The sequence below is a fragment of the Cupressus sempervirens genome, chromosome 5, assembly GCF_028749045.1.
Source record: "Cupressus sempervirens isolate cs-2001-9-10 chromosome 5, ASM2874904v1, whole genome shotgun sequence".
Taxonomy (NCBI): Eukaryota; Viridiplantae; Streptophyta; class Pinopsida; order Cupressales; family Cupressaceae; genus Cupressus; species Cupressus sempervirens.
This window is the reverse complement of record NC_143122.1, coordinates 80339893-80356213: the sequence shown is the minus strand read 5'-3', so window position 1 is coordinate 80356213 and position 16321 is coordinate 80339893.

The window sequence follows — 16321 nt, the reverse complement described above, 5'->3', positions numbered from 1 at the left end:
ACTTTTAGATCAGATCCAGAATGTTGTTCCTCTTCGATATCTTTCTCTTTCTCTCGCATTGTAAGGGTTCCAATTTTCAATTCTGCAACTATGGTACTGTAATGATGGTTCCAATTTTCTTGGACATTTTTTGACTAGTGTGATACCACAAGGATGGTTCTAGTTAGGTTGAATTTTTTTTCATGACTATGATACTACTTTCTTCGACTTTCTTTCTTGTATGAACTATAGTAAATGAAGTTAATGTAGATAGTTCTAATCTATTCAGTAGTTTTATGTGCCATTTACATGCATTTTGAATATATAGGTTCAAAGAAATGAATGTAGTGAGAAGAAAACTTCTTAGTTTCATTTTGATTCTCGTCTCCTATCTCTACAATTTGAAATATTTTGTGATTTAGGGACAAAGAACTTAGACCCATTTGCATCCCATTAAGGTTGTATGTATACATTTTGCTATTAGAACAAAGAGCCAAATAAATTCTTGATGTATTTGATAGGGTTGGTAGTTATTTGAGAAGGATATTTCATGAGAATGAGGTCTTTATGAACACCGATGTCTAATTCACAAAGTGATAGGATAGATCTAATATCTTGATGTATAGAATATGCTATTGGTATCATAGATGCATGTGTGTGATTTATGGAACTGCCCAATAGATAAGGCATTGATTAGCTACAAGATTAATTTGTTTTTATTGTTGTATATTTAAGGATTTTCTGAAATCAAAATTATAATCATCCATTTTTCTTTCTATTTAAGAGCTAAAAGGATGCCCTCACTTAGCTTTTGGATTTCATAGAGTTGCAATTTTCTAGAACACATCTTTTATTGCATAAGTATAGAAGAAATAAGGGTCTTATATTCTTTGTTTAGATTAAGTGTATTCTTTTGAAAATCTAGTACCATATAAATGAATCTGAGGTACACCTACCTAGGTTTTGTAGAGCCTAAAGTAGAAGAAGGGTCTAGCCTTATAGTTTTCCCAATGTCTAAAAGGGTTGTATGTGTGAAAACACAATCTATTGGGAGGATGCATAAAAAATAAAATGTTAAAAGCATGTGCATATCATAATATTGAAATAAAAAAAACTACTAACTAATATTGTGTTATAAAACTAATGTAACCGATAAACAAGAGTCCTCACACAAACTCAAAGTAGCTCAACAAGGGTGCCCATAAGAGGCCTTATTGGTGTGCTTAAGTATGAGGGATGTAGATGTACTCTCTCAAACACAACTATGAGTCCCAATGATATGAAAGATGTAATAATGAATCGTGCAACTAAGGTAAATGATGAAGAATGTTTCAAGAGATGGCTATGGAAGCAACCATTCTTGAGAGTACTCAATGGATAATGGAAGTGAATGTATAAAAAAAATCTAAGAGTGCAATACTATCATGAATAAGCAAAGAAATGTAAGAAGTAAACAACTACCAAAGGGTTAGTAGCAATATGCAAATTTCTAAGAAAGCTCTAACTATAAACTAGCATGATAACAATGCAAATAAGGGATGTGATAAATGCTTGAGACAAGGGCTCTATTTATAGGTTTGAGAGAGGACTTGTTGAGGTGGCATCTATGTGGCATCCACATAGGTTCCACAAGTGAGACACATGGGCTAAAGGAAAATCCATGAAAAGGTCAAAAAGAACCTTTATGGTTGAGAGGCTCAAGGTGTGCTCACACATGTGTGAGAAACCTTGGGGAAAGGAGTGGGGGACAAAGGTGTAAGAGTACATTTTTGGAGAGTTTAATGAAAGGAGATTCGTTGAGCCTTGTGTTTCTTATAGATGTGTGAGCAACCATTTAGTTGCTAAAGAGGTGATTAAAAGAGGTTTAGGATAATAAAGTTAAATTAATTAATGGATAGGCTTATAAGGATGAGAGTGATGGGTGTAGACTAGGTTTTAGGATGAAATTAGGATTAAACTAAATAAGATTTAACTTAATGCAATCAGATTTCCACAATCCATGATTTATAATGTTGATTTTCTGGAATAGATTGAAAAATCTCTACACAATCTATTCCAGAAAATCAACATTATAAGATTTAACTTAATCACAGGATTAGAGAATTTAATAAAGTGGGGGGAATTAAATAAATTAGAATTTAGTTAAAAGGGGATTTATGGATCACTATGCATTAATCAATTCAATACATTAAAGGGAATGCATTTAAACTAAATTTAAACACATTGGAGAAATAAACCTATTTAAATAAATAAATTTAATTAAATAAGTAGAAGAATATAAAAAATATAATTAATTAATAAATAATTAATTATAATGGAAAAGGAAATATTAAATGAATTAATATAGCATTTGGGACGATTCTAAGTGTCTACAAGGGTATTTTGTCGATGGCAAGTAGCTTCCCCTAGATGTATTTTGTTCTCATCAGAATAATTTGAAGCGTAACATTTTGAAACACCAAAAAAAGGGTGTCTCTACTGGGGAAAGATATAAGGAAAGTAATAAAATAGTGAGCAATTGTGGTGTTCTTTTCATATCCTTGCTAAATTTTGTGTTTCCCAGTTATGCCTTATTCTTGACAATAGTAACTTTGAAGATTAATGATGAATAATGTTTGTAAGACCACTTATGAGCTCTCATTTTAAATCCAAGTGACCAAGAAGTGCTTTTGTAAATTTAAGAGTCAAGAATATAAGTCTTTCACTTTCTCAAGAGTGTGGAATTCCATGGTTGTTATATAAAGTTTTTTAGATACCTACTATAAATTTTGGACCAGCTTGTTATTTCTTACAAGTTAGGAAAATCTTTTCTCACTAAGTAAGTGGTGACTCAAAGTTGTTTCTCTATACTAGTGCATTGTGAAGTTGAAGCTATTGTAAAGGATACAATAGTTGGAATGCATATTTGAAGAAGTGATTTCAAGTTCTTGGCAATGGTTGGAAGGATTATGTGAGATGCAGTGTCAATTTTACTAAATCAAGATAAGATTTGAATTTGCTATTGTTTGCAGCATTGAATTGTTTTGCAGGCATTGACACTAAAATTTATTTTCCACTTTCATGAGATTTCTTTTCCATGAAAGTAAGTTCTACAAAATCTTCTTTGTCAAGTGGTATCTTTAGCACTAATTAGGAGAGTTTTTTGATGCATCTCAACATTACTTTATGAATGATAGATTTAGATGTGTTTACATTTTAAAGTATGTTTGGAGATTGAATTGGTAGAAGAGTTTTTAGATCCACTGTAAGTTACAAATTTTGAAAGAAATTTTGTTGAATGAGTTATAAGTTTATTAGAAATGGCAACCCTATTCTCACCTATTAGGTAGTTCATTGATAAAAAATGTAGATCTATCTCTACCAAAAGGTACATTCTTACTTTTTGATGGTAGTCATGATTTCCCAAATACTATGCCATATGATATTTGAAAACATTTTCCTAGGTTTAGTGGGAGCCATTTGGATTCAGCTAGTCATCATGTTCAAATGTTCAATGATTTGATTGGTGATTTTGAAATTGCTCATGAAGATGTACATATGAATCTGTTTGTTCAAACTTTAGAAGGTGATGCTAGAGATTGGTTTTCCTTTCCACTAGCATGTTCTGTTTCATCTTGGATTGAATTACATTTAGCCTTCATGCAACAATTCAAGGAAGAATAAGCATCTCTAATTTTTTGAAAAAGTTCTTAAAGATCCAAATCAGGAGTGGTGTACTTATTCCTACATTCAATATTAGATTTGTAAAGATCTCAAATGAGATTCTTGAGAAATGTAGACTAGATGATCAAGTATGTATAGTAGTTTATCTTGATGCATTTGATGGAAAAATGAGTTATTGGTTGAGGGATAAAGAACCTAAGACTTTGCATTAGGTATTCATTACAAAAATAGAGATTGAAAACAATGAAAGGTATGGACTAACTAAGAGTCACTTCTCTAGAAATGTTTGCTGATAAGATGAAGCTAAAAGGAGAAATCAATGTAATGAAGAGTGTTCAAGTTTAGATCAACATGTAGATACCCTTAATGTTGTAAACAATCTTGTTGAAAATTTAGAATTAAAAACATGGGAAGATGAATTCTCTTTGTTTTGAAGAGGATCTGATCCTTGTCTTGCTTAACATAGTGCACATGTTTGTTGTATTAGAATAGTATATGACAAAGTTAATTCACTTGACCAATTGTATATGCAAGATGTGATTTTAGTCATTGCTTCTCTTATTGATGACTTTCTTTATGTTGAAAATGTTACTAATCATGAATTTGAAAGGTGTTCATCTCAGTCTTATAAGGATGAAGAAACTAAAAGTTATGTTTCAAGTGATGAAAGCAAGGTTTCTGATTTGATAAATTATGAAGAAGCATCATATGAAGAAGATGATGAGAATGGATACTCGTGTCAAGGGGAGGATAGTAATAACACATGTTTATCTTCATATGAATATGATGCATATTAGGAAGAAGAGGGAAATGAGGATAATGAATACTCTTATGCAACTAGAGGTATGAGTTCTTTTTCTAAATTTGAAAAAGAAGTTCCATCTCAAAATTTCATGAATCAACTTGAGGTTGAAAGTTGTAAAGAGGAATTACCTACACAATATGAGGATAAAGAGATTATCTACAAGGACAAATTACTTAGTTGTGTGGTTGAATGTCATGAGGCTACATGTAGTAGTAATAAAAAACATACGAGTCATTCTAAGATTAATGCATCAAAACTTATTGATAAGTTAAAAGATGATTGGTTTTCAAGACATTTGAATCATCTTAGTGAAGACAATGCATGTAATATTGATTTATGTTCCATTTGCTTCATTGATGGAGTGGATGGTGTGTTTTTATGTGATGATTCTAATTTTTCTTCTTCATATGTTGATAGTGTTCATGACAGTGATGTTAGAAATGGTTTCAAAGTTTCCACTAATCTATTGTATGGTGAAGAGTTTGATGTTGATAATCACATCACTTGTTATAATGTATACAAGGGAGCATTGCATGGAGTTATCAAATTGCTTTTTGAAGAGCACATGGAATGTTCAGATTTAGTTGAGGTTGAGCTTGATGGTGATACATGGTCTTACTACTATAAGAGGTCAAATTGTTCTTTTTCTAGGTGTGACAGTGAAAGTGATAATAATGTTGCATCTCATGAGGTTGATAATGAGGTGTTAGATGAAGTCGTGATTGAAAATCAACATGTACCTTGCAATGAGTTTTATGGTGAATACTCTGATATGATGGCTAATCCATTTTCTAATTGCAAGGAATCATTGGAGGACTCTGGATTAGTTTCAAACATTAACATTGATGACATTTGTGAGTATAAATCTGATTGCTGATTTGAGTACCATCTAGTTATACATGAGGATACACAATTTCAAGGTAAAGATCAAGTTGAATATGAAACTTTCATATTCAAGAGTGATAGCATGCATGATTCATTCAATGAAGAGGAGATTTAGTTGGATTCTAATTTATTTGAGCATTTTGGTCTATACTGTCATAGTGAACATTTTGTTGAAATGATTCCTAGTTTATATAGTCACTGTAGACATAAGGATGTAAATTCAGTTTTTCCAAGTGAGTTATTTCAGAATGTTAATTATGTTAGTGAAAAAATTGGAAAAGATATTCTTAGCTTACCTCCTGAAAGTGCAAATTAAAATCAAATATATGATAGAGGTAAGAAGTTTTGATAAGTTTTGGTGGCCTGGGGCCACCATTTATATAGTTTACAAGTAGATTTCCTTGCTTTCAATAAAGTTGTTCAAGAGAATTTTTTGTTGCTATGTGTGTGGTCTACTTCTTCCAATGATTATAAATCCTTTCCATACCTACAAGGGACATGCATCCCCAAAAAGAGCCAATGTTGGGACTCAAAATTGCCTTCCCAATTTGAGTACCATTCCAAGCTTTTGAGCCCTTAGTGCACATTTAATGCAAGTGTACCTAGCTTTCCTTTTGAGGCCTATGAGGTGTCTAATGTTTCTAACACCTTGCATTTAGGTTTTCCATGCATCTCATGAAGATAAATTTCCATTCCAATTCATTCTATGAAGTTTCATTTGGAGTAATGTTCAATTATGTATTTTTGTGTAAGTGTTAAACAATGATAGGAAGCCTAGTTTGCAATTGAATATCTCGTACCCAATAATTTTTTATGACTCACCACTTTGGGAGTGTTTAATATGCATATCAGAGAACCTTTTTTTTTTTTGAGTCATTTCAATATGTTTTGAATAGGTTCTAAATCCCTCAAAATTAGTTGTTTGTTGTTGCCATACTGATGTAAATTGTTTAGAATTCTAGGAGGCCTCATTTGACTAGTTATAACTTTGACCTAGTTGACTAAAATGAGAAAATTATTTTGCATTGCATTCTAGATGATAGAGAGTTGTCATGTTTCAGGTTTGAGCTTATGATGAATCCATTTGATGTGTTTTCAAACATGATTCTGAATGCAATTTGTAAAGTTTTGCCAGTGTCATAAATTATAATTTATGATTTCTTGAACCAAATGGATTATTCTATTGTGTTCTACTTTGAAAATTGTTTAAGTGTGCCATTTTTCAAGTCTTGAAAAATCCATCTACACACTTTCCCAAGTCCATTCTGTTTGCAAAAATCACTTTTATGTCATTGTTCTCAGTTTTGCAAATCCAAGTACCCCACTTTGACCTCTTTCCAAATGCACCCATTTATTCATTGTGAGCCCAAATCATATGATTATAATCTCTTTATGAAAATAAACCAATGCCTCATTTTCCATGCCCTCAAGTGTTAGTTTGACCTATTTTCGAAGCCAAAACCAAACACATTTTATTATTTTTTGACATGTTTATTTGTAAGCAATTTCATGAAGGCAACTTTGATGATCTATATCTTTTTACCCCAAAGTCATCATGAGACAAAATCTAATAGGGTAAGAGAATGTAGAACAAAGAATTAGTGTGTCTAATTTCAGAGCTTAGTTAGGTGTTTTAGTCAGCTTTTAAGGCTAGTTAGAGGACCTCTTGGCACAAAGTTGACAAGTTGCATAAAATGGTACAATGAGTTATAATCAGTATTTCAGTGGTTGAATTTGATTATAATTAGTGTTAGATGTTGAGTAGGCTAGTTTGATGGGTCAGACATTTTAGTTTGAATTCATTTTAGCTAGACCCACTTTGGGGCTGAACCTTTTTTCAGCAGATTGATTAGGCATTAGTTTTAAAGGGGATGTTGTAATAATTTTACTCATTATGATTCCTTGGAATGCACATGTGTGTTTAAAGACTAAATGGGATGTAAAAAATGAATGTACAAAGTGTTTTGTAATCAAGTTGGTAATAGACTTGGCATGTTCATATCATTGAGCCAAGATTTGGTGTTCATGTCAGTAAAGATGAGGGGTTTGAAGTTGAATACATCTACTCTATTAAGTGGACAGAAACTAATGTTCCCTTTGACCAATGGATGGAGAAATATTTAAAAATTTTATTTGTGCTCCAATATTTGGAAATCCACTAGTTTTCTATCATCAATTCTTGTGTGACAGTGCTACTCCTAACAAGATTTCTAGTAACATTTTTAATGTGCATGATGAAGAATGATTTTGTCAAATATTCCCATGATAAAGAAACAATTAGTGACCAAGAGGAGATGATGGGTGAGTGGCATGGTTTTTGAAGTGCTTGATGGAGGTGTTAATAGCAACTACTTTGGAACAAAGTCTTTTGAAGTGGAGATTGATTGTAACCCAAGAGTCATCTCTGGTACAACCAATTCATTGAACTCCTTGGATAGGTATATAGTTAAATCCAAAAAAACCTATTACACCTCCTAATAAAATTTTGAAAATATTTTAGGTTACCATCAACACAATAATTTAAAATAACATTCACCATTTTCTTAGAACTTGGACCATGCATCATTTTGAGGAAGGAATTATTGATGCCAATAGGAGGGTGTAAAAATAGGGGTTTCCAATGATATGTGGTGAATCACTCACTATGAAACAGGTTATATGTTAATAAAAATGAGTAGAGTATCAAAGTCAAGTGAGGAAAAGTGACCCATGAATTAGTCTTTTAGCTAATAAAGTTATTCTTTAGTGTATTGAAGGCAAATCAGATGTGAATGGAAGAGCTACATCCAATTTTCAAGATGGAGTTGTTGGTCTAGTTTTCACTTTAAGTTTATCTTAATACATCTCTAAGTGAATGTTCCAAGTTCCCTTTGTGAAAATTAGGGTTTTGTATTTTTAATTTTTCTAACCCTAGAATAACCCTAATTTTTGTTTTATTAAGTATTTCCTTAGAAAGCCTTCGATTATGTTTACATAGCATGCCCTTTTAAAAATGGAGGTGTGGGAAGAATCTTTTAAATTCCCTTTTTATTTCTTCTCAAAAAATTTTTAAAATTCATTTGCATAGTCTAATATTTCCCCAATTTCCTATGAAAGGTCTTAACCTAAGCTTTCATTTTAATATTCTATGGGTTTATGCTTTTATTTGATAAATTGATTGAATAATGATAACCCTTGATCTTTCTTAAGATCAAGGGTTGTCACTTTGCTCCCAAAGGAAATTACAAGCTATTTACTCCTAGTGACATAGTGACCAGGCAATACTTATTTGTGGGACCTAGTCAAAAGAAGTAAAGTTTCAAGCATAAAGTTGGCACTATTAGATCATCTCACAATCGATGGTGGTCACTTTGTCACCAAAGGACGTTGCACGATCTTTATCCTTGGTGACATAGCGATAATTCACCACATGGATATGAGGCAAGACCAACCCTATGGAAAGTATTATGAGTTTTCATGTCATCTACATGTTTTAAGGTTGTCAGGATGTCAGACTTTTAGATGCCACAAGGGATTCTCTTTGAAGGAAATGGGACATTGGTTTGCACCGTTAGATCATCTCACGATTGATGGTGGTCTCTTTGTCACTAAAGGAAGTTACAAGATATTTATCCTTGGCAACATAGTGACTTGAAGGAAGTTTTGTGGGCCCACATTGTGTATAATGCGATTATCATGTTTTGTACCATCTGATGCAAGGTTGATCGATGATGGTCACTTTGTTACCAATGGGTGTTGGTGGACTTTTACCCTTGGTGACATAGCGAGAACATGAAACGTGTCCAAAGGCATAAATGGGTCATATGCAAGTTGCCACCAAGGAAAGAAAAGGCTCACATGGAAGGATTCAATTGGATTGACTGCCAACTAGGAAGGTTGAAACCAAGTCATAAAATGTTTTATTCCTTAATTGTTAGATTTTTCAAAAATTGATGACATATTTTCAAATTTGAGGGGTGATGCCACTCTATTTCTTTGCAATCCATTTATGATAATTAAAGTTCCTTGTGTAAAATAAATTAAGGAATATAGTGTAGATAGTCAAGAATTTCTCCATGAAATGTATTTTTGATTTTTTAGAGCTAGAACTTGTTGAATAACCTATTTTCCCACCTAGTTGAATCATAAAAACTTTCTATATTAGTGATTCATTGCAGCATTCAGAAAAGAAACCAGGTTGCCAAGTAAGTATCTCAGTCTATATACAATTCAAAGAATACTAATTTCTATTCATTATTGTCCAATATAAATCCAAAAAAGGGTTTCTCCAGGAAGGTAGAATATGCTAGTGGAAACATTCATGATGATTTTCTAGAGAAATTAAGTGAATCTACAAATGAATCAACCCAAATAAAGAAATTAATTCCTATAAACCCTAGGCTCCGAGTTGCAAATGGTTTGTTTGATAAGGGGAATTGGACTAGGGATGCCGTAACTTCTAAAATAGGGCTCCAATTATTTAAGAAATGGTTCTTAGAGAGGAAACTATTTTCTCCCCACGAGTATATTTGGAATTTTGATTTGGGTAAGTTAGTAATTCTTGGGGTTTTCATAGGTTCAGACCTCCACATAGCCATAGCCCAAAATTATTACCCTGTAACTAGGATGGTGAGGAGAATAGATGGGGAATGTTTAATGAAAATCACTACAGAAGAAATTCAAGTAGGTTTTGGAATGGAGAAAACCATAGACTATCATGAGATTATTGATTTTTAGGGATTGCAAAAAGAATACTTGTCTTGTAAAGATCAGGTTAGGCAAGGGGCATTGAGAGGACAATTGACCACAATTGGTAATTTGACTTTTGTTACAACATCAACTAAAGAGCCTTTCAAGAAGAAATTTTTCAATTCTAGTGCCATAGATATCTACATGACTTTGTGTAGGGTTCATGGTAAACATGAACAAGAGTTTATGCTAATAAAATTCATGTATATGATGACACATATATTTTCTTTTGGTGTGGATATTATTTTTGATTTTGTATCCTATCTAGTAGAAGAAATTCACATAGGTGTAGTTGGAATTACAAAGGGAAAAATTGAGAAAACCTTTGGCTACTATTCTTTATTGATGCACATGTTCTTATATAAAGGTGTTACTTTATTTGAAAACAAATGGTTTTGAATAGAGAATATGAGGGAGAATTTTGGCCAGTTTAATTATGGAGAGCAGATATGACCTAGGATGCAAAAGAGGCCAATTTTGTGATATTTGATAGATAATTTGCATCTCGGTTGAGGAGCCTTTTATTAAAGGATAATCCTAGGATACCTAAAGCATTGCTAGACTTCATCAGGCCTATGGATAGCCCTACTAGTTTAAAAGTTTCCCATAATTGGGTAGATATCATCCATACCCTATGTCAACAGTATTTAGAGTATATGGATTCTAAGGAACTCCATATGTACTTCCCTACCAAGTACCTCTTAAGGAGGGAATAGCTGAAATATAATGGCAAATAGGTGGATTGGAGGAAGCACAACTAACTAGTTGGTCTAGGGGCTCAAATTTCCCATCTTGTACAGTTACCCATCAGTTCATAATCACAAAAGGTGGTTGGTTGTTCTTGTATAAATTCTTAGACCCATACAAAATGGCTATCTCTTAATGATCATTTTGTAAGAATTTTCCTAAGGGAAAAATTCACCTAGGAACTAAGAACTCAAACACAAACACGCAGTAGACCAAGAGAGAGTATGATCAGAATGACAATATATTAAATATGCCATGATAAGGGTACAATAGGAGTGCCTATATATAAAGGCCTCTTAGGAAGCACCTAGAATGTCTCTAGAAACAACTAGGAGATAAGACGACTAAGCACCTTATCCAACATTCTAGATGCATGGATAAGAATGACAAAGTGTCATATGTGTGTAGAAGATTCTTGTGTTGTAGATAACATGTGCTTAAAAGAGGCGCAGACCCCTATGATGTCATCATGACAAATCACAAGAGTACACAAACTCTTATGTGTCTCACAAATAAAAATAATAAAATAAAGATAAATAATTAAATAATGCATTAACCTAAGTAAACTTAAGTAAGTGTAAATAGTGAATACGTATTTACACAAACACCCCCCCTTAAGTGCAAATTAGGGAAATACCCTTAAGCTTACAAACTAGGATGAAGATGCATAATGGGTCCCAGCTACTAGGTCATGTTAGGTACCCATGTACATAATGAAGATGCAAATCTCTCATAAAGCGGGGAAAGAGGGAAAACCTCATGGGAAAAAGCCTCCCCCAAAAAGAGAGATAGATAGGGATGCATGGATGGATGGAGTAATCAAGACCCCCCCATTACGACATACATCTAGTATATACATAAGAGAATAATGAGAGAAGGAAGAGAGACAAAATAGGCTCCCCCCCCCCAAAAGAAGAATGCCAACAAGTGAAAGCTGCTCCAAGGAAGAAGTTGGTCCAAGAATGCAGAATGATGTTCCTCCCCTTAGAAAGAAACCAATGAAAAGGTACAACCCTAAAGATGTAAGGTGGCCCTGGAACCTACTCAAGTATCCCTGTGTTAATGTTGAAGTTCACCCCTTCCAATTGTGCTGAAAAGAATGAATGCAGATCTGTCAAGGATGTTTGTTGAACCTGTTCCACTAAACCATCTGTCTCCTCAACTGACAAAGAGACCTCCACTAATTGATGTTCATAAAGATCCACAATCATGCCAACATATAAAGATTGATCATCTAGAGAATGGACATGAGGGTCAGAGTGAGCCCTCGCAACAACCATAGAAGGATCACCTTCATCAATGAGAAGATGTAAGTCCTCAAGTCTATCTCCCAAGTCAACTAAAGCTGGAGCTAGAAAATAGATGTACCATGTTGTGTTGGACCTTTCATTTTGGCAATGTAAGCATGTGGACTAGATTGATGTGACCTCTCATTGAAACTATCGATAGAACCCCACGTGTCTAAACCTATTGAAGCACTATCGCTGGTGTCACTATCAGTTTCCACTATGTATGATGTGCAAAGAGGAGTAGAGGACAAGCTGGGAGAACTTTTCTCAAAGAGAACATCCTTCTCCACAAAAATCTCGTGAGTCTCTGGATCCATAAGTCTATAAGCCTTTGCTTTGTCTTCATAACCAATGAAGGTACAAGGCCTAGGTGCTAGTGCCTTGCAACTCCTAGAAGATAGGTTTGCCCATGTTGGACAACCAAAAACTCTAAGGTGACTCACAATTGGTTTTTTGCAGCACCATGCCTCAAAAGGAGTCTTCCTATCTAAGGCATTATGAGGAGACCTATTAAGTATATGGGCAGCACTGCTAATAGCTTCAACTTCTAGTGTAAGATCAAGAGACTTGGCCTTTATCATGCAACTTGCCATGGTCTTGAGAGTTCTAATCCTCATAGCCACAACATTTGTCTTGTGCAGACTGAATGCTTATGAGTTCTGAAGATCAATCCCCTCAATTCTACAAAAGTCTCTAAGTCTTTTGTCTACATATCTATTCTCATTGTCCAACCTTAGTACCTTGATGGCTTTCCTTGATTTGTGTTCAACATGAGTCTTGAAGTCTTGAAGCTTATGAACCACTTCATTCTTGTGATGAAGGAAGAAGAGCAAAGTGAATCTTAAAAAGTCATCAACAAATGTGAGTATGTAGTAGCCTTAGCTAACTGAACTCACTACAAAGGGTTTGGCTAAAACCATGTGAACTAGCTGAAGAACAACTGGAGCTCGAGAAGAATTCCCTTTATCATACTTATCCTTGAGATTTATATCCACTAAATAAGATGAACATTCTCCTTTAGAAAAGTTGATATTAGGTAGACCTTTGACCATACATTTTGAGCAAAGTTGCTGAAGAGAGTGGAAGTCAAGGTGACCAAACCACTCATGCCATAGGTTGATATGTGAAGTAGAGTGAGTTAACAAGGCTTGAGAATGAGACTTAGGCACAAAGTGGGAGAAGGAATAAAACCTCTTGTCATCATTTCCTTTCCCCATTGCAACCAACGAATCATCTCGTAGACTTCGTACCATCACTAAATTTGGAAGGAACTCAACTTTATGACCATCTCCAAGGTGAGTGATTTGGTAAAATGATAGGAGATTGGAGCTAAGGTTTGGAATGTAAATAACATCTTTGAATTCCCCATTTTCCATTTCCACATGTCCTTTCCCTTCAACTTCCATTTTAGTATCATCTCCCATGATGATGTGTGGTACCTTTGACTACTGTAATGAAGAAAAGTATTCCTTTGAAGAACTCATGTGGTAAGAGGCACTGGAGTCAAGTATCCATTCTAAAGAAGAACTTGTGTTTTCCATAAGTGCTTGACCTATACCCTTCAAAGAGGTTGGAGTAGAATCCTTGGAAGTACCTAGCACTTGAATCTTGTTTTTCCTGAGTAGATTTTCTAACTCATCGATTCTTTTTGTCTTGCAATGATGCTTGTCATGATTTTTCTTTTTGCAATATGCACAAAGGAGTTTGTCCTTCTTTCCATTACTTCCCTTCTTGACTTGATTTGTGCTCATCACTAGCCACCAAGGCTTTGGTCTTAGATGACTTGAGAAGTCCAAAATCCACCAAGTGAGATTGTTCAACAATCAACATCTCTACAAATGCATCAAAGGAAGGCTTGTGGTAAGTAGATCCCATGGTCAACCTATGAGTATTAAAACTTGAAACAAAGTTGGCATACTTAGAAGGTAGCCTCTTCAGGATGTGATGAATCAACCTTTCATCCTTCATGGGATTTCCACAATCTTTTAGAAGTGCCCTATACTCATTGACTTTAATCATGTAATCTTAAATTGTGTCAAAATTCTTTGGATCTAAGAGAAGTAGATCATCTTCAATCTGAAATCCCTTTTCTTCATCCACCTTACGATACAACTATTCAAGTTTATCCCAAGCTTATTTAGATTCTAGACAATTTTTAATGTGGAAGAGAAGATCCCCATGTACACAACTCCTAATAACTCCTAAAGCTTGTTGGTCTTGATTTTTCCAATCAACGAGTTCTTTAGCATCAGTAGGTTTGGTAATTGTACCATCAACATAAAGACTATATCATTTTTCCATTAATCTACTCCATGCAATATCTTTCCATGTAGAATAGTTGCATGAAGTTAGAGGTGGACATTTAAAACCCATGATGCAGAAATGAAAAGAGCACAATAGAGAGACACAAAAATACAGTACAACCCCCCCTTTTCACTCAATCAAAAGACCCCCTCCCCCCCCAAAAAAAAAAGATGTTGTTGGCACTTTATAAGTAGGGTGTTTACAATGGGCCACTTGTCAAAATGAACAAAGTGAACTTTCTGATTTTGCTATTACAACTGCCTTATAAGGCTCAAATCTATCACTAAGCACTGTTGCTCAGATTTACAACAATTTTGAAAAAGAATCAAAGCTTTACAATGCCAAAAATTGCCTTATTTTGAAATTGATATTTTGGTCCACACAACCTTAGAATCTAACTTCAAATCTACAAAGTAGACAAAAAAAAATACTCATTTTCAAAAAAAATGGAACATGAAAAAGTGAATAGATGTGCTTGTACTTAGCTTCTGAAGTTGCAAAAAATAGGATTATGTAGGTACAGTCACCAAAAAATACAATTTGTGCACCAAAACTAGAAAACAACACTACCACTAGAAAATTTAGGAGATTTTACCTAATTTCAAAAAACATTGCACTTGAATTGGAGTCCGAATGTCTAAGTTATGGGCTCGCAAAGATAGGTTGCCAAACTGAAAAGCAATCTGAAGAGGGGTCTGGAACAAAAATTGTGATTCTAAATTTGATAGTCAAATGGCCGTCACTATAGTTATAAAACCCCTATTATGATAGTCAAACAACCATGAATTTTAACCTCACAAAAAGATGATAGCAAAAAAAATTCATACCCATAGTGATGTGGTAGGGTGATTGGGAAGCTAATTGTATGTTCGTACTGTATGGAATGTACAGATGCTTGTGTGGCAAAACAACTGGGTTCCAAATGGTGATGTGGTAGTCCTAAGATGGTGACTTGGTAGTCTCAATAGTGTACTCCATGTGGACTTGAAGTCTATCCCACGTGACAGATGGAGGAAGTCTGTACCACTTTAAAACTGTTGTGTGGCTATTGTGAAGGGGTCCACCTGTCTAATGTAAAAAACAATGGGTAAGAAAACTTCAACATGTGGGGCCCATTTTTCATGCAGATGCCAAAAAAAAGTGCAGGTGCCAGGAAATCAAATCCGTGCCAGATAATCACTGTGTGCGAAGTGGAAACTTCCAACTGAGTGTACTTCATCGGGTAACCTGCACATGATGCCAAAAACCTACAATATGTTGCCAAAGATATTTTCCACAGTTAGGATATTTGCCGTCGGATCTCCAAGTTTAATCCCTCATTCATGGGGCCTTCAAGTTAGAGGTTATTTAAAAACAACCATGCCTCATTCTTTGTACAAAGGCAAGGCCACTGAGAATCGAGCGCTTGGCCATTGGCTATGTGAATGCTAGGAATAAGGTGAGATGCTACCATTGGAATATGCCTCGGCCACCCATGGAATATTTTGGGTTGCCTTGTTATGTAGTGTCCATCAGATTTGTGGGTTTTCTATTAAGGGGGGCTTTGTCCAGATTTGGATAGTACGACCTCTGTGCCAAAAAATATAATATGCTCGAAAGATTAATGGCACAATCTTTGTGTAGACTTGTGTAGAATATATGCTACAATTAAAAAATATTCCCCCTACCACAAAATAATAAATCTCCAAATGGCAAAGCCAAGTTGTCACTGCTCGGTTCTACTAAAAAAAAATTCTCTGCTGAATGCCCGAAGGGCAATAAAATTTTGCAAATTTTGACAAAAAAAATAGAGGAAAAAAATGTAGATCTGAATAAATCAATTAAATTTGTAAAAAATGACCATACTCAAACTACAAATTGGGGCCTCTGAGTTCCAATTTGCAAAAAAAAATTTTCCTCATAGTTGACTTTGGGCCAAGGT